Source organism: Zalophus californianus, chromosome 7 (genome assembly GCF_009762305.2).
Source record: "Zalophus californianus isolate mZalCal1 chromosome 7, mZalCal1.pri.v2, whole genome shotgun sequence".
NCBI classification, from domain to species: domain Eukaryota; kingdom Metazoa; phylum Chordata; class Mammalia; order Carnivora; family Otariidae; genus Zalophus; species Zalophus californianus.
In genome coordinates, this window is record NC_045601.1 from 145,686,433 (window position 1) to 145,710,830 (window position 24,398).

Consider the following 24,398-nt stretch of genomic DNA (forward strand, 5'->3'; position numbering starts at 1 on the left):
GGAGCCTGGTGTCTTCAGGACAGAGCTGCTCCCCCTCCCTATGCTTGCGTACCCCCACAGACTCTTCACGGCACACGCAGGAGCCCCACGAAGGCCTTGAGAGTGTTCCACGGGCAGACAGCCTGCCAGCTCGCACAGAGAGAGGGCAAAAGGAAAGAAAGATGTTGAACCCCCCACATTTTATAGTGAGGAAACCGGCTGGCAGACGTGGACCGGCCACCACAGACATGGAAGCCTGCCCCCCAGGGCAGAGACTCTAGCCTGAGGGGATGCTTCCCAGGCCTCGAAGCTCAGCTACAGTGTTGTTTGCCTGGCTGAGTTTTGAGCATCCGAGAGGGATTTGGAAAATTCATTGTGCAATTACTTAGGACTGGTGCCTCCTTCCCTTCGAGTGTATCCCTCTTAAATGGGAAAGTCTACAATGGTTATCCGGTGCCTGCCCCACCATTGCATTTTGGGGAGCAGAGAACTTGTGGCTTTCACAGATTTGTAAGTGGAGAGGAATTGTGCCCAGAATGGCTTCTACATAGAGCCTAACTCACGCCCACTTGGGGGCACGTACACGAGTTGAGGCTGAACTGAGCTGAGATCTGGGGGACATTGGGATGGGTGAGCATCGTTGCACGTGGGAGAGGTGTAGGTCTTTGGGAACCACGGGGCAGATGGTGTTAGGTGTAACAGTGTCTCCCACCCCCCCACCCCTCCCTGAGAGCTCCATTTCCTAGTCACCGAAACCTGTGAGTAGGTCGTCTTGCGTGGCAAAGGGGACCTTGAGGATGTGACTGAGGTAAGGATCTTGAGATGGGAAGAGTGTCCTGGCTTCCCCAGGTGGGCTCCAGGTAATCACAAGGTGCCTGGAAGAGGGTGGGAGGCGGGTCCGAGGCGGAGAAGCTGTGACGACAGAAGCAGAGGTCAGAGCGACAGGGTCCTGTCAGGGGCTGAGGAACGTGGGCAGCCTCTAGAAGCCGGAAAAGGCAAGAAGGGAGTCTCGCCTGGGGCCTCTGGAAGGCAGGCAGCTCTGCCACCTCTCGCTTTGAGCCCCAGAGGACCCACGTCGGACTTCCGAGCTCCAGGACTGTAAGATCATGAGTGGATATGCTGTTTTAAGGGACTAAGATTCTGGTAAATTTCTAGGGCAGCAGATAGGCAATTAAAACAGACTTCTGATACTAGTATGCACCGCCGTCGGTATTGAAAAATCCTGTCGCTCCCGGCTCCCCAGCGAAGCCCTTGCAAGACTCCAGCCCCCACCCCCACTTGTAATCACGGCACCGGGACTAGGAGTCGGCCCCGCGGCCGCCCCGCTGTCAGTCTGGGGAACCTGGGGAGCGCGTCACTGTCTCCGCGCACTCGCTTCTTTCCCAAGCGCGCTGGGTCTGTGTCCAAGCGACAAAACTCTCGTGCCCTCTCTGAGGCTCGAACTCAGGACCTTCAGATTATGAGACTGACGCGCTGCCCACTGCGCTAAGAAGGCACCTGCTCGGCTTCCCTCCAGCAGGATCAGTCATTCCAACGCTCTCCAGTTCATGTGCCATTTCGGAGGAGTTCGCGTTTTGTCCGGAGTCGTGCACCCGAGAGAAGAGTGTGCGCCGGGCCGCGTACGCTTACTGTTACCCGAGCACCTCGCCCCGGTGGATCGGAACCGTTTCCGGAGTTCATCCTCGATGACACCAACAGGGGATGCTCCCACGTCGCCGGGAACACCGCTCACTCCCCGGAGACCCCAGACTGGCTCGGTCGCGTTGCGCACCGCTCCGCGTCACGCGCGCACGAGGGGAAGGGCCCGAGCCGGGTGTGCACGGACCTCCAGACCGCGACAAGGACAGGCGCCGCCCGGCGTGGCCCCGACCCGCCGCGGTCCCCTCGCCGGGCCCCGCAGCTCCCTCGCCCGCGACCCGCGTCCCCGACCGCCGCACCCCAAGTCCCGCATCGCGCGCCGCGGCGGGAACGGGGGGCCGGGGGCGGTGCGACCCCTGAGCAGCGGGAAGGACACACCGGGTGTCAAGGCAAGACCACCCGCTGAAGCGGAAAATGTCCTGACTCTCTGGGATCCGAGTGCCAGTCCGCATACGCCATTTGTGAATCTAGGAAAAACAATTCACTCGGCTTTCTTGCCAATGGAAGTTACTTAATTTGAAAAGCTCCGTTATCTGTAAAATGGGATAACATCTCACACTATTACTTCAAAGACGGAACACTTGACGCAAACCGTTGTTCAGTGAATTCTCCTGACTGATACGAGTAATGATATTAAGCTTTACTGGGAAAATCTCTTTAAGCCACTCCAGGAATGGATAAAAATCAATCATCTACCCCTTTTCTTTGGGCAAGTTTTTTTATATCGTGTCCACTTTACAATGAGGACAGTGAGACCCAGCCAGCCTCAGCGACTCGCAGCGGCCCCGTGGCTGTCGGTGGGGCGGCTGGGATGAGAACGGTGGGTTGGGGGGCACTCCCCGGGGGGCTCTCCCGCGTCCGGTGGACCGCACCTGCAGACCGCGGACGCGCGCCCCGAAAGCACGTCTGTTTGCAGGCTGCTTCCGTCCGCCACTTCACCAGAAGCAGGTGCAGGGACCCCTCCACGTCTGGAGACGCCCTCGATTTTGTATCCACGGACCTGGAGCCCCGCAGTCGGGGCCTCGCGGGACCCCCGGGGCGAAAGTCCCATCTGCGAATTTTGCAAGGGGTCCGACCGCAGGGGTCCCGGAGAAACACTGGAGAAAAGAACCGGGGATGGGAGGTGGGGGGAGTGGGGGAGGAGCCCGCCCACAGACTTAAAGGATCCAGAAGAAGACGAGTCGACTGTGTGGTAGCGTGGCCGAGCGGTCTAAGGCGCTGGATTAAGGCTCCAGTCTCTTCGGGGGCGTGGGTTCGAATCCCACCGCTGCCAGTCTTTATATTGCGAGCTGACTCGACCAAGCCCCTGGGAAGACCTTAGAAACAGGACAGTCTGGCTGCTGGTGATACATATCTGAAGTCAAAGGTTTCATACAGAAATGAGTAAGACCTTCCTAAAGTTCACAATTACAAAAATGTAACAGTACATACACCTGAAAGTGTACTTTAATTCCACCTTGTTCCACACCAACACCCCACCGTGGCTCCACCAGCCACGTTTACTTATATAAACAACGTTGCAATAAATTATAACCGCATTTCAGAAAGATGCAATATTAGAGAACTTTCTAAAAGCACAATTGCTCAGTCAAGCATATGTGTGATGGCAATTTTGGCAAGTCTTGTCTTAGTCTTCCCCAAATGTTAACCAATTTATCTTCCTGCAGCTCCCGGGAAGGGATAGTTTCTTTTGCACCCTGACCAGCATTGTACTAATGACAGTTAATTGCCATTTATCTCTGACTAAGCTCCAGATATTGTCATAAGTTTCCTACATATATTAAGTCATAAAATAGTCTCAGTATTACATAAGAAGTTTATGTTATTATTCCTGTTTTACAGAGAAGGAGACTAAAGTTAGGACCAGGTAATTCGTTGCCTGTAGGTGGAGGAATCGGGGCGTTAATGCCTGGGGTAGACTGAAACCCCCCCCCCAAAAAAAGATATCTCTGTTCTAATTCCTGAAAGCTTAACTATTACCTTGTATGGCCAAATATTGGAGGAGTCTTTGCGGAAGAGATTCAGTTAAGGATCTTGAGATGGGGAATTTATCCTGGATTTTTCAAGCGGACTTTAAATGTCATTACAAGTGTCCTTATGCCCTTTGCCCAAAAGAGAGGCAGAAAGGGAGAAGGTTTGTTGATGCAGAGGCAGAGACAAGCCAGGGACGCTGGCAGCCCCTAGAATCTGGAAAAAGCAAGGGCACATTCTCCCTTACAGCCTCAAAAGCCAGTATGACCTTGTCAACACCTTGATTTCCCCCCAGTAATTCAGACTTTTGGACTTCTGGCCTCCAGAACTGTGAGGAAGGAGATACATCCGTTGCTGCTTTAAGCTCCTGAGCTTGTGGTTATTTGCTCCAGGAGCTGTAGGAAACTAATTCAGTCTGTTTGAATGCTAACAGGCAACACTCCCGCAAACAATGGTTTTTGTTTGCCAATCTGAGAGGTAAAAGGTAGCATCTCATTTTAGTTTCACTTTTGAATTTCTCCTGAGAGTAAAGTTAATGATCTTTTCACACTTTTGTAAATATTCATCTTTCTTCTTTATAACATGGAGCTTGAACTCAGAGCCCTGAGACCAAGACCTGGGCTAAGACCAAGAGTCAAGAGCTTAAACAACTGAGCCACCCAGGGGCTCCTGGTTCTCCCTTTTCATGAACTCAGTATTTATATCATTTGCAAGTTTTTCCCATGAGTTAGAATTTTTCTTGCTGAGGTTTCTTTACTTATATTAGGTAAATTAACTCTTCATAACACAATTTACACATTTTTCCCAGTTTGTTCATTTGATTATTCATTTTGCTTATACATTTTTTTTTGAGGGGATGAGAGTGTATCTAAGCAAACTGTTGTCTTAATATGGTGAGTTGTGTCACTTTAATTTTTTCTGATTTTTTTTGCAAAAATTAGTTTTCTACAACAAAGTTACAAAAATATCTGTCTTGGGAATGTTAGTAATTTGTGGTTTTATACCTTCTTTTAACTTTTTTAAAATTTTATTTTGTTATGTTATGTCACCATACATTACATCATTAGTTTTTGATGTAGTGTTCCATGAATCATTGTTTGTGCATAACACCCAGTGCTCCACGCAGAACGTGCCCTCTTTAATACCCATCACCAGGCTAACCCATCCCCCCACCCCCCTCCCCTCTAGAACCCTCAGTTTGTTTCTCAGAGTCCATAGTCTCTCATGGTTCCTCTCCCCCTCCAATTCCCCCCCTTCATTTTTCCCTTCCTACTATCTTCTTTTTATTTTAACATATAATGTATTATTTGTTTCAGAAGTACAGATCTGTGATTCAACAGTCTTGCACAATTCACAGCGCTCACCGTAGCACATACCCTCCCCAATGTCTATCACCCAGCCACCCCGTCCCTCCCACCCCCCACCACTCCAGCAACCCTCAGTTTGTTTCCTGAGATTAAGAGTCTCTTATGGTTTGTCTCCCTCTCTGGTTTCATCTTATTTCATTTTTTCCTCCCTTCCTCTATGGTCCTCTGTCTTGTTTCTCAAAGTCCTCATATCAGTGAGATCTATGATAATTGTCTTCTCTGCTTGACTTATTTCACTTAGCATAATATCCTCTAGTTCCATCCACATCATTGCAAATGGCAAGATTTCATTTTTTGATGGCTGCATAATATTCCATTGTATATACCACACCTTCTTTTTTATAAATTTTTTATTGTTATGTTAATCACCATATATTACATCATTTGTTTTGGTGTAGTGTTCCATGATTCATTGTTTGTTCATAACACCCAGTGCTCCACGCAGAATGTGCCCCCTTTAATACCCATCACCAGGCTAACCCATCCCCCTACCCTGCTCCCCTCTAGAACCCTCAGTTTGTTTTTCAGAGTCCATCATCTCTCCTGGTTCGTCTCCCCCTCTGACTTACTCCCCTTCATTCTTCCCCTCCTGCTATCTTCTTCTTTTTCTTTTTTCTTAAAATATGTTGCGTTATTTGTTTCAGAAGTACAGATCTGTGATTCAACAGTCTTACACAATTCACAGCGCTCACCATAGCACATACCCTCCCCAATGTCTATCACCCAGCCACCCCATCCCTCCCACCCCCAACCACTCCAGCAACCCTCAGTTTGTTCCTGACATTAAGAATTCCTCATATCAGTGAGGTCATATGATACATGTCTTTCTCTGACTGACTTATTTCACTCAGCATAACACCCTCCAGTTCCATCCACGTCGTTGCAAATGGCAAGATCTCATTCCTTTTGATGGCTGCATAATATTCCATTGTGTATATATACCACTTCTTCTTTATCCATTCATCTGTTGATGGACATCTTGGCTCTTTCCACAGTTTGGCTATTGTGGACATTGCTGCTATAAACATTGGGGTGCACGTACCCCTTCGGATCCCTACATTTGTATCTTTGTGGTAAATACCCAGTAGTGCAATTGCTGGATCAAATGGTAGCTCTAATTTCAACTGTTTGAGGAACCTCCATACTGTTTTCCAGAGGGGTTGCACCAGCTTGCATTCCCACCAACAGTGTAGGAGGGTTCCCCTTTTTCCACATCCCCGCCAACATCTGTCGTTCCCTGACTTGTTAATTTTAGCCATTCTGACGGGTGTGGGGTGGTATCTCATTGAGGTTTTGATTTGGATTTCCCTGATGCCCAGTGATGTTGAGCACTTTTTCATGTGTCTGTTTGGCCATTTGGATGTTTTCTTTGCAGAAATGTCTGTTCAGGGGCACCTGGGTGGCTAAGTCGTTAAGTGTCTGCCTTCGCTCAGGTCATGATCCCAGGGTCCTGGAATCGAGCCCCACATCAGGCTCCCTGCTCAGTGGGAGCCTGCTTCTCCCTTTCCCACTCTGCCTGCTTGTGTTCCCTCTTTCACTGTCTCTCTCTGTCAAATAAATAAGTAAAATCTTAAAAAAAATGTTCATGTCTTCTGCCCATTTCTTGATTGGATTACTTGTTCTTTGGGTGTTGAGTTTGATAAGTTCTTTATAGATTTTGGATACTACCCTTTATCTTTACCTCTTCTTTTAAAATTTATATCAATTTCAAATTTATCTTATTCTTACAGGTGATATATTGAGCTTGGTTTTCCTAGATAGCTACTCACACCATATTTTGAATACTCTATCTACTTATGTTTACTTGAGTTACAACCTTTCTCATATTCTCATGTATATATTTATTCCTCCACCCACCCACGCGACAAATCTGCAATTTTTTTTTCTTGCTATATCTATTACTACCATTACTCGTATCAGTCAGGAGAATTCACTGAACAACGGTTTGCGTCAAGTGTTCCGTCTTTGAAGTAATAGTGTGAGATGTTATCCCATTTTACAGATAACGGAGCTTTTCAAATTAAGTAACTTCCATTGGCAAGAAAGCCGAGTGAATTGTTTTTCCTAGATTCACAAATGGCGTATGCGGACTGGCACTCGGATCCCAGAGAGTCAGGACATTTTCCGCTTCAGCGGGTGGTCTTGCCTTGACACCCGGTGTGTCCTTCCCGCTGCTCAGGGGTCGCACCGCCCCCGGCCCCCCGTTCCCGCCGCGGCGCGCGATGCGGAACTTGGGGTGCGGCGGTCGGGGACGCGGGTCGCGGGCGAGGGAGCTGCGGGGCCCGGCGAGGGGACCGCGGCGGGTCGGGGCCACGCCGGGCGGCGCCTGTCCTTGTCGCGGTCTGGAGGTCCGTGCACACCCGGCTCGGGCCCTTCCCCTCGTGCGCGCGTGACGCGGAGCGGTGCGCAACGCGACCGAGCCAGTCTGGGGTCTCCGGGGAGTGAGCGGTGTTCCCGGCGACGTGGGAGCATCCCCTGTTGGTGTCATCGAGGATGAACTCCGGAAACGGTTCCGATCCACCGGGGCGAGGTGCTCGGGTAACAGTAAGCGTACGCGGCCCGGCGCACACTCTTCTCTCGGGTGCACGACTCCGGACAAAACGCGAACTCCTCCGAAATGGCACATGAACTGGAGAGCGTTGGAATGACTGATCCTGCTGGAGGGAAGCCGAGCAGGTGCCTTCTTAGCGCAGTGGGCAGCGCGTCAGTCTCATAATCTGAAGGTCCTGAGTTCGAGCCTCAGAGAGGGCACGAGAGTTTTGTCGCTTGGACACAGACCCAGCGCGCTTGGGAAAGAAGCGAGTGCGCGGAGACAGTGACGCGCTCCCCAGGTTCCCCAGACTGACAGCGGGGCGGCCGCGGGGCCGACTCCTAGTCCCGGTGCCGTGATTACAAGTGGGGGTGGGGGCTGGAGTCTTGCAAGGGCTTCGCTGGGGAGCCGGGAGCGACAGGATTTTTCAATACCGACGGCGGTGCATACTAGTATCAGAAGTCTGTTTTAATTGCCTATCTGCTGCCCTAGAAATTTACCAGAATCTTAGTCCCTTAAAACAGCATATCCACTCATGATCTTACAGTCCTGGAGCTCGGAAGTCCGACGTGGGTCCTCTGGGGCTCAAAGCGAGAGGTGGCAGAGCTGCCTGCCTTCCAGAGGCCCCAGGCGAGACTCCCTTCTTGCCTTTTCCGGCTTCTAGAGGCTGCCCACGTTCCTCAGCCCCTGACAGGACCCTGTCGCTCTGACCTCTGCTTCTGTCGTCACAGCTTCTCCGCCTCGGACCCGCCTCCCACCCTCTTCCAGGCACCTTGTGATTACCTGGAGCCCACCTGGGGAAGCCAGGACACTCTTCCCATCTCAAGATCCTTACCTCAGTCACATCCTCAAGGTCCCCTTTGCCACGCAAGACGACCTACTCACAGGTTTCGGTGACTAGGAAATGGAGCTCTCAGGGAGGGGTGGGGGGGTGGGAGACACTGTTACACCTAACACCATCTGCCCCGTGGTTCCCAAAGACCTACACCTCTCCCACGTGCAACGATGCTCACCCATCCCAATGTCCCCCAGATCTCAGCTCAGTTCAGCCTCAACTCGTGTACGTGCCCCCAAGTGGGCGTGAGTTAGGCTCTATGTAGAAGCCATTCTGGGCACAATTCCTCTCCACTTACAAATCTGTGAAAGCCACAAGTTCTCTGCTCCCCAAAATGCAATGGTGGGGCAGGCACCGGATAACCATTGTAGACTTTCCCATTTAAGAGGGATACACTCGAAGGGAAGGAGGCACCAGTCCTAAGTAATTGCACAATGAATTTTCCAAATCCCTCTCGGATGCTCAAAACTCAGCCAGGCAAACAACACTGTAGCTGAGCTTCGAGGCCTGGGAAGCATCCCCTCAGGCTAGAGTCTCTGCCCTGGGGGGCAGGCTTCCATGTCTGTGGTGGCCGGTCCACGTCTGCCAGCCGGTTTCCTCACTATAAAATGTGGGGGGTTCAACATCTTTCTTTCCTTTTGCCCTCTCTCTGTGCGAGCTGGCAGGCTGTCTGCCCGTGGAACACTCTCAAGGCCTTCGTGGGGCTCCTGCGTGTGCCGTGAAGAGTCTGTGGGGGTACGCAAGCATAGGGAGGGGGAGCAGCTCTGTCCTGAAGACACCAGGCTCCCAGACTGCCCTGTTCCCTGGAAGACTTGAGCTGGTGTCCCATCGCCACACCTCCTGGAAGGTGGCTTGAGGTGGCAACGGTAAGTCATCACTGAGATCCCGCGTCTACTCATGTACTTCTTCTCAGAGTCCATTCGGCAGGGATGAGGAGTGGTGGAGACCCATATCGCCACGGCCTCTGCCTCTACCCTGTTTCTTTCTCGCCACGACCACTGCCTCTACCCTGTTTCTTTCTCGCCACGACCACTGGCCCAGGCCCGGGGAAATCCCGTAGTTTAGGGAGATGTCTTCCCCTCCTCCAGCTGAAACCTGGCTCTCTTCCAGGTCTTCTTTTCTGAACCTCATGCTCCGCCAAGTCAGACAGCCCCGCCTGGAAGCCTGCCGCCCTCGCACCGTCTCGAATGACTGTGGCCCAGCAGAGGAGACTCGTCCCAGTGGAGAAGCTGAGCCAGGACCTCTGGGATCTCATGGCCGTGGCTATCAGGAAACTTTCCAAACAGCACATTCGATGGCACCAGCTGAAGCCTCTCAGCACCTCTGGGTTCCCTGAGCTTTTCTAATCACAGAGCCCAAGACCTTCCGTGCAGGAAGTTGGTCGCCTGGAATCCGTGGGTGCCATATTCCTCTTCTGCACCATCCCTTAACAGGAACCACCTGACTGGTTTCCTTTTAACATGAACCACAGGTTTCCGCGCACATTTTTAAAAATTCTGGACTAATGGTTTTCATTTGGTGTGTTATCACCAAAAGTGGCATTTTTCCTTTTGTCGGTTTTAAAGTTATACGTCGTATCTCTGTGTTAGTGGTTACCCTACACCCGAAAACAAGTAAGTACACATTAAAACAAAGTTTACTTTGTTGAACTTTAATCAGTCCCTTTTTCTTTTCTCTGGATAACGAAAGGACCCTAGTGCATTTTAAATTCATTAACCATTTCTCCTGACCTATGTAAAATTGATGTGTATCTTTTGGAAACCCTGTTAGATATTATCACGCTTGTTTCACATAGGAAAATTCATTCAAAATGTCCACATCCTTATCAATTCCTTCTCATCCCTTTTAAATTTATTTTTAATTTTAAAAAAATATTTTATTCATTTATTTATTTGTCAGAGAGAGAGCACAAGCAGGGGGAGTGGCAGGCAGAGGGAGAAGCAGGCCCCCCACTGAGCAAGGAGCCTGATGCGGGACTCCATCCCAGGACCCCGGGATCCTGACCTGAACCAAAGGCAGATGCTTAACCCGCTGAGCCACCCAGGCTCCCTTCATTCCTTTTTTTAAAAGGGAGGTGCAGGGGCCTCTGGGTGGCTCAGTCCTTTAAGCATCTGACTCCTGATTTGGGCTCAGGTCATGATCTCCGGGTCATGATCTCAGGGTTGTAAAATCAAGCCTTGCATGGGGTCTGCGTTCAGTGGGGAGTGTGCTTAAGATTCTCTCTCTTCCTCTCCCTCTGCCCCTCCTTCCCCTGCTTGGGTGTGCATGCACTCTCTGTCAAAGAAAAAAAAAAGGAGGTGGGCTACAGCATTTTCTGAGGCCCAGTTCATATGCAGTGCACTGAATATACTCAAATGAGCACATTTTTTAGTTTTGTGACATGATTACACCCATAAGACCATCACTGACACCCAGGTTCTAGCGTATCCATTACTGCCCAAACTACTTTATGCTGCCCAGTAATCAATCCTTCTCCTGTCCCCTGCAAAGCATTTTTCTGTTGGTCACTATAGATTAGTTTGTATTTTCTGTAATTTTTATTACCTGGAATAACATAGTGTATATCCTTGTGGATTAGCTTCTTTCCCTCATCATAGTTATTTTGAGATTCACGTATGTCTCCTATTACCACTAGCTCATTCCCTCTTATAGCTGAGTGGTGTTTCAGGGTATGGGTAGACCCCGGTTTAACTACCCACCCATCGAAGGACCTTTGGACTTCCAGTTTTATGCTATTAGAAATAAAACTTCTCTGAACATTCGTATCCAGGCCTCAGGTGATGTAAGTTTCATTCCTCTGAGATAAGTAAGCACCAGTGTAATGGCTGGGTCATGTGATCGTTGTATTTTTAGTTTTTCAAGAACAAAACATTTCTTTATTTGCTTCAAACAGTTCATTATCTTTTTAGACATTTTTAAAACCTTACGTTTTTTGAGCAGTTTTAGGTTTATAGAAAAAATTGAGCAAAAAGTACAGTTTACATATTACCTCTTTGTGTCCCCCACCAATTTCCTCTCTTATTATCTTGCGTTAGGCTGGTGCCTTTGTTGTTATAATCAGAGAGCCAATGTTGATACATTATTATTAACTAAAATCCACAATTTCTAGTAAGATTCAACTTTTGCATTGAGCTTTCTATGGGTTTTGACAAATATGTAATGACATGCATCTACTGATACAGTATCATACAAAATCATATTTTCCTGGCCCCAAACACCTCCTGTGTTCCCCGTATTCATCCTTCCCTCCCTCCTCCAGAACCCCTTGCAGCACTGGCCTCTTAACTGTCTCCATAGTTTTGCATTTTCACAATGTCATAATGTTGGAATCATACAAGATGACTGGCTTTTCAGATTGGCTTCTTTTACTTCGTACTACGTACTTATGATTCTTCCATGTCTTTTTGTGATTTGGTAACTCATTTCTTTCTATCACTGAATAACATTGCACTGTATGGATGTACCACTGTCTGTTTATCCATCCACCTAATGAAGGACGACTCGGTTCCTTCCCAGTTTTGGCAATTATAAATAAAGCTACTATAAAGATTTGTGTACAGACTTTTGTGTGGTTGTAAGTTTTTAGTTCATTTGGGTTAAGTGCGGAGAGGCGTTACTGCTGGGTCATATGGCAAGACCGTGTTTAGTTTTGTAGGAAACTGCCCGGCTATTTTCCACAGTGGCTGCAGCATTTTGCATTCCCACCAGCTATGAATTAGAGTTCCTATGACTCCACATCCTCACCAACAACTGGTGTTGTCAGGGTATTGGATTTGGGCCATACTCATAGTTCTCTAGTGGTATCTTATTGCTGTTTTAGTCTGCAATCCCCTGGTGACATATGGTGTTGAGCATCTTTCCATATGCTTATTTGTCATCTCTATATCTTCCTTGTTGAGTTGTCTGTTCAGATCTTTGCACATTTAAAAAACTGAGTTGTTTGGGACTACCTCAAAATAAAAAAAAAAAAGCTTCTGCACAGCAAGGGAAACAATCAAGAAAACTAAAAGTCAACCAAGTGAATGGGAGAAGATATTTGCAAACGACATACCTGATAAAGGGTTAGTATCCAAGATAGATCAAGAACTGACAAAACTCAACACCCACAAACAAATAACCCAGTTAAAAAATGGGCAGAAGACCTGAACAGACATTTCTCCCAAGAAGACTTACAGGTGGCTAACAGACACATGAAAGGATGCTCCACATCACTGATCATCAGGAAAATGCAAATAAAACTACCCTGAGATATCACCTCACACCTGTCAGAATCCGCTCAACGGCTCCAGAAAAAAGAAGTGTTTGCGAGGATGTGCAGAAAAAGGAACACCTCTTGCATTGTTGGTGGGAATGGGAATTGATGCAGCCACTGTGGAAAACAGTATGGAGCTTCCTCAAAAATCTAAAAGTAAAACTACCCTCTGATCCAAGAATCACACTACTGGGTATTTACCTAAAAAAATATAAAAACACTAATTCAAAAGGATACATGCACCCCTATGTTTATTGCAACATTTTCAACAATGGCCAGATTATGGAAGCAGCCGAGTGTCTACTGATGGATGAATGGTTAGGGAAGATGTGGTTTATATATATATGATAGAATATTACTCAGCCATTTAAAAAATGAAACCTTGCCATTTGCGGCGACATGGATGGAGCTAGAGAGTAAAATGCTGAGCAAAATCAGTCAGTCAGAGAAAGACAAATACCAGATGATTTCCCTCATATGTGGAATTCAAGAAACAAAGCAAATGAGCAAAGGGGGGAAAAAAACAAAGGCAGAGAAAACAAGAGAGAGCAAGAAACAGACTATTAACTATAGACAAACTGATGGTTGCGGGGGGGGGGGTGGGTGGGGGAAAGAGGCATAGGGATTAAAGAGTACGTGGGAAAATAGTGTAAATTGAGTTGTTTCTTTTCTTATTGTTGTGTTTTAAGAGTTCTTTGCATATGTTGGGTGACAGTCCTTTCTCAGATATGTCTTTTGCAAATATTTTCTCCCAGTCTGTGGCGTGTCTTCTCATTTTCTTATCAGTGTCTTGCAGAACAGAAACTCTAAATTCTCATGAAGTCCAACTTATCACGTTTTCCTCTCATGAATCATGTTTTTGGTGTTGTACCTAAGAAGCTATCAGTGAACCCGAAGTCACCTGTTTCCCTCTGTGTTACTTTCTAGGAATTTCATGGTCTTACATTTTAGATTTAGGTCTAGGATCCATTTTGAGTTAAGTTTTGTAAAAGGCATAGGTCTGTGTCTAGTTCTGTACTAGATTCATTTTTTTTTCTGCATGTGGACATCCAGTTTTTCCAGCACCATTTGTTGAGAGACTATCTTTGCCCCATGTACTGCCTTTCCTCGGTGATCAGGTGACTATGCGGGTCTATTTCTGGGCTCTCTATTCTGCTCCATTGATCGGTTTGTCTATTTTTTCACCAACACCACACTCTTTATTACTGTCACTTTATGGTAAATCTGAGCTCAAGTAGTGACAGCCCTCCAACTTTGTTCTTCAATTTCGCGTTGCTTGTTCCGAGTCATTTGTGTCTACATGTAAACTTTAGAATCAGTTTGTCAATATTCATGAAATAACTTGCTGCAATTCTGCTTGGGATTGCACTGAATCTATAGATCAAGTTGGGATGAACTGACATCTTGATAATATTGAGGCCCTTTATTCATATATATGGAATATCTATTTAGATGTTTTCTTTCTTATATCAGAGTTTTGTAGTTTACCTCAAAAATCCCAAACATATTTTGTTAGATTTATACATAAGGTATCTCTTTTTTTTAGTGGTAATATAAATGATATTGTGTTTTTAATTTTAAATTCCCTTGTTCATTGCTGGTCTATAAAACACAGTTGATTTTTATATATTAACTTTGTATCTTTTATCCTTTCCATAGTTTGCTTATTAGTTTCATGAGTTTTTCTTTTTTATGCTTTGGGATTTTCTATGTAGACAGTCATATCAGCTGTGAACAAAGACAGTTTTATTTCTTCCCCCATCTGTATATTTTTATTTCCTTTACTATCTTATTGCAGTAGCTAGGATTTCCAGCACAATGTTGAATAGGAGTGGTGATAGTGGCATCTTTTTCCTGATATAGCAGGAAAGCATCCTAGATCTCAGTTTCTTGTCAATAAGGATGACGTTAGTAGTAGGTTTCTTGTAGATGACCTTTATCAAGCTGAAGAAGTTCCCCTCTATTCCTAGTTTGCTAAGAGATTTTACTATGAATGAGTATTGGGTTTTGTCAATGCTTTTTCCACATCTATTGAGATGATCATGTGATTCTTCTTTAGCCTGTTGGTGTGATGGATTGCCTTAATTGATTTTTCAAGATTGAACCAGCCTTGTACACCGAGAATAAATCTCGATTGGGTGTAGAGGTCTTTTTATACATTGCTGGATTCAATTGGCTAATATTTTGTTGAGAATTTTTACATATATGTTCATGAAAGATACTGGGTTTTTCAATTTTTTTATTTTTAAGAGATTTTATTTATTTGACAGAGAGCAAGCACAAGCAGGGGAAGCAGCAGGAAGAGGGAGAGGGAGAAGCAGGCTCCTCGCTGAGCAGAGAGCTGGACACAGGGCTCGATCCAGGAGCCTGAGATCATGACCTGAGCTGGAGGCAGACACTTAACCAACTGAGCCATCCAGTCGCTCCCCTTCCTTTCTTTGTACAGATCCATGTTTCTGACCTATATTATTTCCTTCTCTCTAAAGAACTTCTTTTAACCTTTCTTGCAAGGCAGTTCTACTGGCTACAAATTACCTCAAAAAAATTTTTTTTGAGGAAGCCCTTCTTGCACCTTAACTTTTGAAGGATTATTTCACTGGGCACAAAATTATGGTAATTCTTTTCTTTTAACACTTTAAATATTTCACTCCACTCATACTGGGTGTTCTCTGAGCTTCCTGGAAATGTGGTTTGGTATCTATCATTAGTTTGGGAAATTCTCAGTCGTTATTGAAAACGAAATTCAAATATTTCTTCTGTTCCTTTTTCTCTTTCTTCTTATTTCCCATTAAGTATATGTTGTACCTTTTGTGATTTCCCCCATAGTTCTTGGGTATTCTGTTCTGCCTTTTTCATTCATTTTTTTTCTCTTTGAATTTCAGTTTTGGAAGTTTCTATTAACATTTTCTCAAGCTTGTTGATTATTTTCTCATTTGTGAACAGAATTATAATAGTGCAACAATAAAGGTCAGTCAGCCGCCGATTTTCTTAATACCCCTCCTGTTCTATGTCAAAACCTTGAATTTTCAAAAGGTCTCATGATCAGGATCTGGTACACAATGTGAATGCCCTCCTCAGATCTAAAGCTCTTGGGTTGAACTTTTCCATAAAAAAACTTTGTTCAATTGATCGAATATGAAAGATCAGTAAAAAAAAAAAAAAAACTTCCAAAGGAAGTTTCTTCGGTCCTTACAGCATACCCTCAGAGGGGCCTTCAGGAGTATGTGACTTACTGGGGGAGTGGTCCCCAGAATGGGGAAGGAGGAATAGCAAAGCAAAGATGTAGGCTTGGATAAAGTCTAGCCTTAGCCTGACCCATGGGACAGGAAGCGGAGTCTTGAGTATACATAACAAAGCAGAGTGGTCATTGAGTTAAGGGGTTTGGACTTTCCTGCCTGTCCCTCCCATGCCTCAGTTATTGGCTGTAGCTGGTAATGGAGTGATCATCTATTCTATTAGATGTCTCCAAATAGTCAAGGTTAAGTCAGTGGAGATGGTCACAGGGTGTGGAGTCCTGTAAAAAACCAAAACCTGGAAGGAGGGAAGAAACGGGGTAGGGGGGTATATCAAGATCATGTATTACCATAAAACAACTAGGTAAGTGGGAGATACTCTGGGTTTAAAACTTTAAAGTGAAGTATGAATGCCCCATATGTTATCTATCAATTTAGGAAAAATTATATATTTTATTTTTTTGCTAGTATAAATCAGTAATTTTGTTTTAATGCTTTGTATTAGTTTCTAGGGCTGCCATAACGAAGTAGTACAGATAGGATGGCTTAAAACAACAGAAAATTATTCTCTCGTAGTTCTGGAGGCCAGAGTTTAAAATCACGCCATGGGCAGGGCCATGCTCCCTCTCAAGGTTCTAAGGAAAAACACTTCCATGCCTCTTCTAGTTTCTGGTGGTTCTGGCAAAATCTTTGGTGCCTCTCTGCGGTCAAATAATAGCAATCTCTGCCTCTGTCTTCATGGGGCCTTCTTCCCCGTATATCTGGGTCTCTGTGTCCAAATCTCTTTTCCTTTCTCTTCTAAAGACATCAGTCCCTGGATTATGGCCCATCCTAATCTGATGTGACCTCATCATGGCTTGATTACATCTTCAAAAGTCCTATTTCCAAATAAGGTCACATTCACAGGTACAAGAAGTTAGGACTTCAACATATATTTTGGGGGAACACAATTCAACCCACAACGTGCTTGGAACCTTGGTCTATAAATTTAGGATAATACCTCAGAGTGCTACTGCAAAGGTTAAACACTTGACACTCAACAATTCAATCAATAATAATAATAATAATAAACACACTATGGTGAATCTTACTGATTGCTTATTTATGTGCCAGATACCCTTCTAAAATATTTTATGTGTCTTTACTCACCAAGTCCTCCCATAGACTCTGTTAGGTACACCTATTGCTATTTCCATCTCTCACTTGAGGAGAGTGATGCCCATTGTGGTGAAGTAGTTTGCTAAAAGTCCCTTAGCTAGCAGGTGGAGCAGCTGAGGTGTGAACACAGACAGTGTGACCTCGTTCAATAAAATCCTAATCAAAATGAACAGAGGTGAGGTCCAGACTTAGCTGGGGAACACTTTGCTGATTGTTTATTCTTGCTACGTATGGTACTTAGAGTAATACAGTAGCCACTTTGTGACTATGTCTTATTAAAAACTTAAAAAAACAATTTTGAAACATTTGCCCATGATATTCTCCAAGAGACAGGATAACATTCTCTGATTACACTGCCCCCATCCTACATTCTTTTCTTGCCTATCTTTCTCCATAGACTTCATCAGTATGTCATATACTTACAATTTTACATATTCATTTCTTTATTTTCTGTGTCAACCCCACTGGAATGTACCATCCATGACAGCAGTGATTTTTGTTAGCTGGGTTCACTGCTGTATTTCCTGCTCTTAGAAATACGCCTGGGTGGTTACCAGATCTGGGGACAGGGGATGGGGTGAAATGGCTGAAGGTGGACAAAAGGTACAAACTTCCAGTTATGAGATAAATATGTCCTGGGGATGTAAGGTACACCATGGTGACTATAGTTAACAATACTGTGTTATATATTTGAGAGTCGCCAAGAGGGTAAATCTTAAAAGTTCTCATCACAAGGGGAAAAAACCTTGCACCTAGACAGAAAGAAAGGGCAGGAGAAGGAGAAGAAAGAAAGAAAGAGAGAAGAAAGAAAGAAAGAAAGAAAGAAAGAAAGAAAGAAAGAAAGAGAAAAAGAAAGGAAGAAAGAAAAAGAAAGAAAGAAGAAAGAAAGAAAGAGAGAGAGAAGAAAGAAAGAAAGAAAGAAAGAGAAAAAGAAAGGAAGAAAGAAAAAGAAAGAAAGAAGAAAGAAAGAAAGAGAAAAAGAAAGAAGAAAGAAAGAAAGAAAGAAAAGAAAGAAAGAAAGAAAGAAAAGAAAGAAAGAAAGAAAGAAAGAAAGAAAGAAAAGAAAGAAAGAAAGAAAGAAAGAAAGAAAGAAAGAAAGAAAGAAAAAGAAAGAAACCTGTCATAGAAAAGATCAGCAGTGAATGCTACTGGGTTAGTGGATGAAAGGATAGGAGACAAGAAGGCACTGAAGTGCCATAAATCCCCACGGCTGAAAGACGCCACCCTAGGTAACTGGCAGAATTTTCCAACCTAAAACAGTGTGGAGGTTCCTCAAGACTTTAAAAATAGAGCTACCCTATGACCCAGCGATCGCACTACTAGGTATTTACCCCAAAGACACAGATGTCGTGAAAAGAAGGGGCACCTGCACCCCAATGTTCACAGCAGCAATGTCCACAATAGCCGAACTGTGGAAGGAGCCGAGATGCCCTTCAACAGACGAATGGATAAAGAAGATGTGGTCCATATACACAATGGAATATTACTCAGCCATCAGAAAGGATGAATACCCACCATTTGCACTGACAGGGATGGAACTGGAGGGGATTATGCTGAGTTAAATAAGTCAAGCAGAGAAAGTCAATTATCATATGGTCTCACTCATATGTGGAACATAAGCAATAGCACAGACGACCACAGGGGAGGGAGGGAAAACTGAGTGGGAAGAAATCAGAGAGGGAGACAAACCAAGAGAGACTCTGGACTCTGGGAAACAAACTGAGGGTTACTGAAGGGAGAGGGTGGGGGGATGGGGTACCCGGGTGATGGGCATTAAGGAGGGCACGGGATGTGATGAGCACTGGGTGTTATACACAACTAATGAGTCGTTGATCATCAAAAACTAATGATGTACTATATGTTGGCTAACTCAACATAATGAAAAAAATTAAATTCAATTCAATTAAAAAAAAAAAAGAATTCTCCAACCTGCTCTTTTCCCACAGCAACTTTGTCCTTGCACTGGAAGTGTGCCCAGGACATATTAGCTTCCAGTTGATCATTATTTCTAAAGTTTCCTTAGGAGGATTAACAAGGATCATAATTATTCTTCCTTCTCAAAATGGCAAGCATGCCCCTGCAAACATCCTCTTTTTTCTTTGTAGTGAATAGTGGCATCATTGTTCATTAATTTCTCCTATTTTATGAAATCATTATAGAGCTGAAGAGAGCTGGAATCTAGAGAGATTACACATATCTACATGTCTGGGTGCTTTAAACTGTAACACGCTGTAGGTGCTCAAACACCGGGTAATGTAAAACGTGTATGAAACGTGATGGAGGTCCAGGTCACACGCAGTGTTCTTTGGCAGTGGTTTGCATTTGAACTGTCATCTCCTTACTTTTCGGGAGTAAGGAATTCGAGCAAGCCGCAACCGAACAGCTTATAATATATGTGACTGGGTGCCACCGCTGTAAGTTCGGTGAGAATTGTTGGGGATCAGCACGACTGAGGCAAGCTAACTCGCCTACATAAAATGATTTTCAGGAAGAGTTAGCTCAGCTTCCCGAGAAAACGCCAGGCCCTACTGGGAGTCGAACCCAGGATCTCCTGTTTACGAGACAGGCGCTTTAACCAGCTAAGCCATAGAGCCACCTGAGAGCCGGGGTGCAACTGAATCGACCTCATTTTCCTTGGACTAGGTGAAAAATGAACTTACACCGTCGGGGGTTTTCGGCCGTCTTCAGAAAACTTGCCCGCTGCAGAGAGATGCTTCGCTTCCGCAGGATGCGCCGGAGGCTGGAAAACACCGAAGGCAGAGTCTTAGGCGCTGGCAGTGACAGACCAAAGATTTTTCTATTATCCCGAGAAAAAGCGTTAGAGAAAGTCGAGGCTATACGGCATATGGTAGAGACCACTGAATGGAAAAACTATATTTTTAAAAGGACGTCAAGGCTCGGCATAACGTAGCTCGTCTGCGCAACATCGTAAATGGAAGAGGCGCTGAAAGCTCCAGATTGGTGCGGACGAACGGCGCGTGTCCGGGCGGGCGGAGGAAGGGCGTCGGGGGAGCCCCCAGCGGCAGGCGTCCGTCCGGTCCTCGGCGGGAACAAGTTTCCAGGCGGAGCCTCTCAGGACAAGCGCGGGGGATGGGGGTGGGGTGGGATGTGGGAACCTTTGAAACATCCAACGATGCAAAAGAGCCATTCGTTGATTCTTTCCCGCATCTCGTCCACTTCTGTTCCTCTCGGGCTGTTTCAGACTCGGACAGTTCCGAAAATCAGCTCGCGAAAAACGGAAGGCCTTCTCCGCTCCAACCCCGGCCCGCGCACCCCCCGGTGACCCGCACCCCCTCCCCGAGGTCGCACCCCCCTGGTGACCCCCACCCCCCGGTGACCCGCACCCCCTCCCCGAGGTCGCACCCCCCCCCGGTGACCCCCACCCCCCCTGCGGTGACCCGCACCCCCGCCCCCGAGGTCGCACTCCCCCGGTGACCCCCACCCCCCGGTGACCCGCACCCCCTCCCCGAGGTCGCACCCCCCCCCGGTGACCCGCACCCCCCTCCCCGAGGTCGCACCCCCCCCCGGTGACCCCCACCCCCTGCGGTGACCCGCACCCCCGCCCCGAGGTCGCACCCCCCCGGTGACCCCCCACCCCCCTGCGGTGACCCGCACCCCCGCCCCGAGGTCGCACTCCCCCGGTGACCCCCACCCCCCGGTGACCCGCACCCCCTCCCCGAGGTCGCACCCCCCCCGGTGACCCGCACCCCCTCCCCGAGGTCGCACCCCCCCCGGTGACCCCCACCCCCTGCGGTGACCCGCACCCCCGCCCCGAGGTCGCACTCCCCCGGTGACCCCCCACCCCCCGGTGACCCGCACCCCCCTCCCCGAGGTCGCACCCCCCCCGGTGACCCGCACCCCCTCCCCGAGGTCGCACCCCCCCGGTGACCCCCACCCCCTGCGGTGACCCGCACCCCCCGCCCCGAGGTCGCACTCCCCCGGTGACCCCCACCCCCCGGTGACCCGCACCCCCTCCCCGAGGTCGCACCCCCCCGGTGACCCCCACCCCCTGCGGTGACCCGCACCCCCTCCCCGAGGTCGCACCCCCCCCGGTGACCCCCACCCCCTGCGGTGACCCCGCACCCCCGCCCCGAGGTCTCACTGCTGCCGCGGCGAGCTGGGCGCAGGGGCTGGAAGCTGGTCGCGCTGCGCGCTGGCGGGAGGCACGGCGTCCCGCCGGGGGGGGAGGGGCCTGGACCCGGGGGTCTGCGCGCGCGGGGCGCCTGGACACGCGGGGCGGCGAGGGGGGAGGCGGGGGGCGCGGGAGCAGCGCTGGAGCCCGGGACTCGCCCAGCTCGCGCCGGGAGCGCGCGGTCGGACTGTATCCCCGGCCCTCGGCTGCTCCACACCTGCGCGTTCCGCCGGCAGGGGACAGTCGGGCTGCAGGACCGAGCTGCGTCTTCATCTGTGCTGGGCACTCGGCTCCGGACGGAGCGTCGGGTGGGACCCGCACCTGGTGTCCACTCGGTGGGGTCAAGAGGAGGTCCCAGCACACGATTCTGACTCTCATGGTTCCTGCTTGAAGGCTATGCAGTTCCCGACGCCCGTGTGAAGGGCGGCAGGGGATGCATACAAATTCCATCCGCGTTTGACCTCCTTTGTGTCTCTGCAACACTGGAATAGCTCTGAAAGAATTTCCTCTTTTTTTTTCTTTTCTTTTCTTTTTTTTTTTTGTTTTTTGTTTTTTGAAGTCAAGTGCCTAAGCGGCCCAAAGCGCTGCGTGAGGGCTCTAGTCTCCAGTCTCAGGCAGATTCGAATCGCACCCGCCAGTCACTGTGCAAAAGCCACAGAGCGGTCTAGGAACAGCCCTTCCGGCCTCCCTCCGTGGTCCTTTGCCTCCTCGGGAGTTGTTGGTTTGGCGGAAGCAAAGGCAAAGATGTCTTTATCACACTAAATTAAGGATAATTGAGACCCAGTTAAAAAAAAACCAACTCGGGCGCCTGGGTGGCTCAGTTGGTTAAGCGACTGCCTTCAGCTCAGGTCATGATCCTGGAGTCCCGGGATCGAGTCCCACATCGGGCTCCCTGCTCAGCGGGGAGTCTGCTTCTCCCTCTGACCCTCTTCCCTCTTGTGCTCTCTGTCTCTCAGTGTCTCTCTCTCAAAAAAATAAATAAAATCTTAAAAAAAAAAAAACCAAAACCAAACTCGAATCCAAGCTCTTCCCATATTTCCCCTTTGTTTTCATATCTTTGGTCGTGATTTGGAGTCCCAAAGTTTAGAATTTTATTTTTGTAGAGCGATTTTATTTAGTTAGTTTTTAGAAAGAGGGAATGCACATGAATGAGCAGGGGGAGGGGCAGAGGGAGAAGGAATCTCAAGCCGACTGCGCGCTGAGTGGGGAGCCCCACGTGGGGCAGGAAAGCATGACCTGAGCCAAAACCAAGAGTCCCATGCTTAACCAATTGAGCCACCCAGGCGCCCCCACCCTTTTATTATTTTTTTTTAAAGATTTTTTTTTTTTTTAAGTATTCTCTACACCCAATGTAGGGCTCGAACTCCCAACCCCTAGATCAAGGGTCACATGCTCCATTGACTGAGCCAGCCAGGCACGTAGAGAACCACCCTTTTAATGTTGCTATTTTCTAGGTTCCATCTTTCATTGCCCTACTTTTCCCTGAGAGAATATTCATAGGATTCCATAATTCACATCTTCAAACTCTCCAGAATAGGCTTATGACTTCTCAATATCTTTCTCACATAGAATTTCATAGGATTATACACAGCTGCCTAAAAGACGTTTCCACCTAATTGTCTCGCAGAGGCTTGAACTCACCCAGTCCTTCCTGTTACTGCTTTTCTCCTCCTTAGCACCACAGTCTAAAAACTGGGGAATCACTCTAGATGATTTTTCACCGTTCCCTCCCTCCTCATGCACGTATTCAAGTGAATATAGTGTCACTGCTGTTCAGGCTCCAATAGGAACCCTTCCGTAACTAACGGTGGCAATCACAACACTAGTAGAGCATTCTAATGGAACCTACTCCCACGAAATCATAATATGATGTGATTGAGAGTTTTTGCTGTAAATTCAGTTAACCCATCAATGAGCCAGCGAGTCCAAAGATAAAATTCTAGTTTTAATCTGATATTTGTCTCTAGAGAAGCTTATAGTCTAAATAGATACGAATCTGAGTTTTTGACTGGACAGAAAATTCTGGATCAAGTTTACCATAAGGGATGGTTAAATTTGCCCCCAAAATTATGAAAAACAATCCTAATTGGTGGCATATAGTGTCCCAAGTTTGTTCTTTTTTGCACAGAGGGAGTTGTAGACATTGGGTGGCCTGATTGGTGGATCTGTAAGGGGCAGAGTGAGCCACAAGCCCCAGGGCACCCGAAACTCCACAGTAAGACTTTCATCCTCACGTTCATGCTACCTTCTGTCCCCGGAATGAGGGTACCTCTTAAAATGCAGGATGGGTGTAAGCTTTGGTTCCTGATGAATAATCCAATTAGGGATCATCTGGTACAGGCTTTTTCCTGGGCCTTATACACCGTGTATCTACTCCACGCATCAACCACCCTCTCTTAGACTGTGTGAAGACAAGTAGAAATAGAGTTTAAGGTTAGTTCACATTTTGGCTAGAGTTTGTAGATAGGGTTTGCAAAACCATCCTGGCATAAAGTGGCTGATTTCAGGAGAACTTGATGACAGATAGAGAGCATGGTTTCTACATAGCTTTGCAAGTTAGTCATATATGTTGAAGCCAGGAGATACCCTTAGAACCCTTAGAACATGCTGATCGATTAAAATGTATTTTATTTAATTTTATATTAGAATTTTAAATAGACTATTAAAGTTATATTTTTTATTTTTTTAAGATTTGTATTCATTTATTTGAGAGAGAGCACAAGCAGGGGTGGGGGGGAATGGGGCGTGGGCAGAGGCAGAGGGAGAAGCAGACTCCTCGCTGAGAGCGGAGCCCCAGGATCATGACTTGATCCGAGGGCAGATGCTTAACCAACTGAGCCACCCAGACGTCCCTAGACTATTAAAGTCATAAATGATTTCCCCTCTTTGGTGGGAAGTCACAGTTTGAAACTCAGATTTTCCCTAATAAGGGAATAGAAAAATTGCCCTGCTGAATGTCATTGAGTTTTGATTACCATGCATCTTTCTACGCCTTTCTAAGTAACACTCCTTCTTGCTCCATCATATAATTCTTGCGTTCCATCTGTCTTTAATGTCTCTTCCAAGTTACTAATGTACTTAGTATCTATATTAAACACAATTTATGAATTCGGCCTGTCTCACCAGCAGCTTACTTATGAATTATCTATACTTTGCACATCCTATGAATTTTTCCCTTTATCTCATAGAGCTCCTAGCTTACCATCTACATAGGCTTTATCCGTCCAATTGGCTTTCCCATTTTCTATATCAGAATATTATCAAGTAACACAGCAAACACCTATTCCATGAGCCCAACAAGCT

The 24,398-nt window shown here is 47.1% G+C and overlaps 4 non-coding genes across 4 annotated transcripts; 2 read left to right on the forward strand and 2 right to left on the reverse strand.

Moving 5' to 3' along the window:
* Nucleotides 1-1,401: 1,401 nt before the first annotated feature.
* TRNAM-CAU lies at nt 1,402-1,474 on the reverse strand. The gene has a single exon. It is a non-coding gene; the product is annotated as a tRNA-Met (tRNA).
* A 1,334-nt stretch (nt 1,475-2,808) lies between these two features.
* Nucleotides 2,809-2,890, forward strand: TRNAL-AAG. Its single transcript has one exon. It is a non-coding gene; the product is annotated as a tRNA-Leu (tRNA).
* Nucleotides 2,891-7,633: 4,743 nt separating this feature from the next.
* On the forward strand, nt 7,634-7,706 carry TRNAM-CAU. Its single transcript has one exon. It is a non-coding gene; the product is annotated as a tRNA-Met (tRNA).
* Nucleotides 7,707-19,483: 11,777 nt separating this feature from the next.
* On the reverse strand, nt 19,484-19,557 carry TRNAT-CGU. Its single transcript has one exon. It is a non-coding gene; the product is annotated as a tRNA-Thr (tRNA).
* Nucleotides 19,558-24,398: the final 4,841 nt, after the last annotated feature.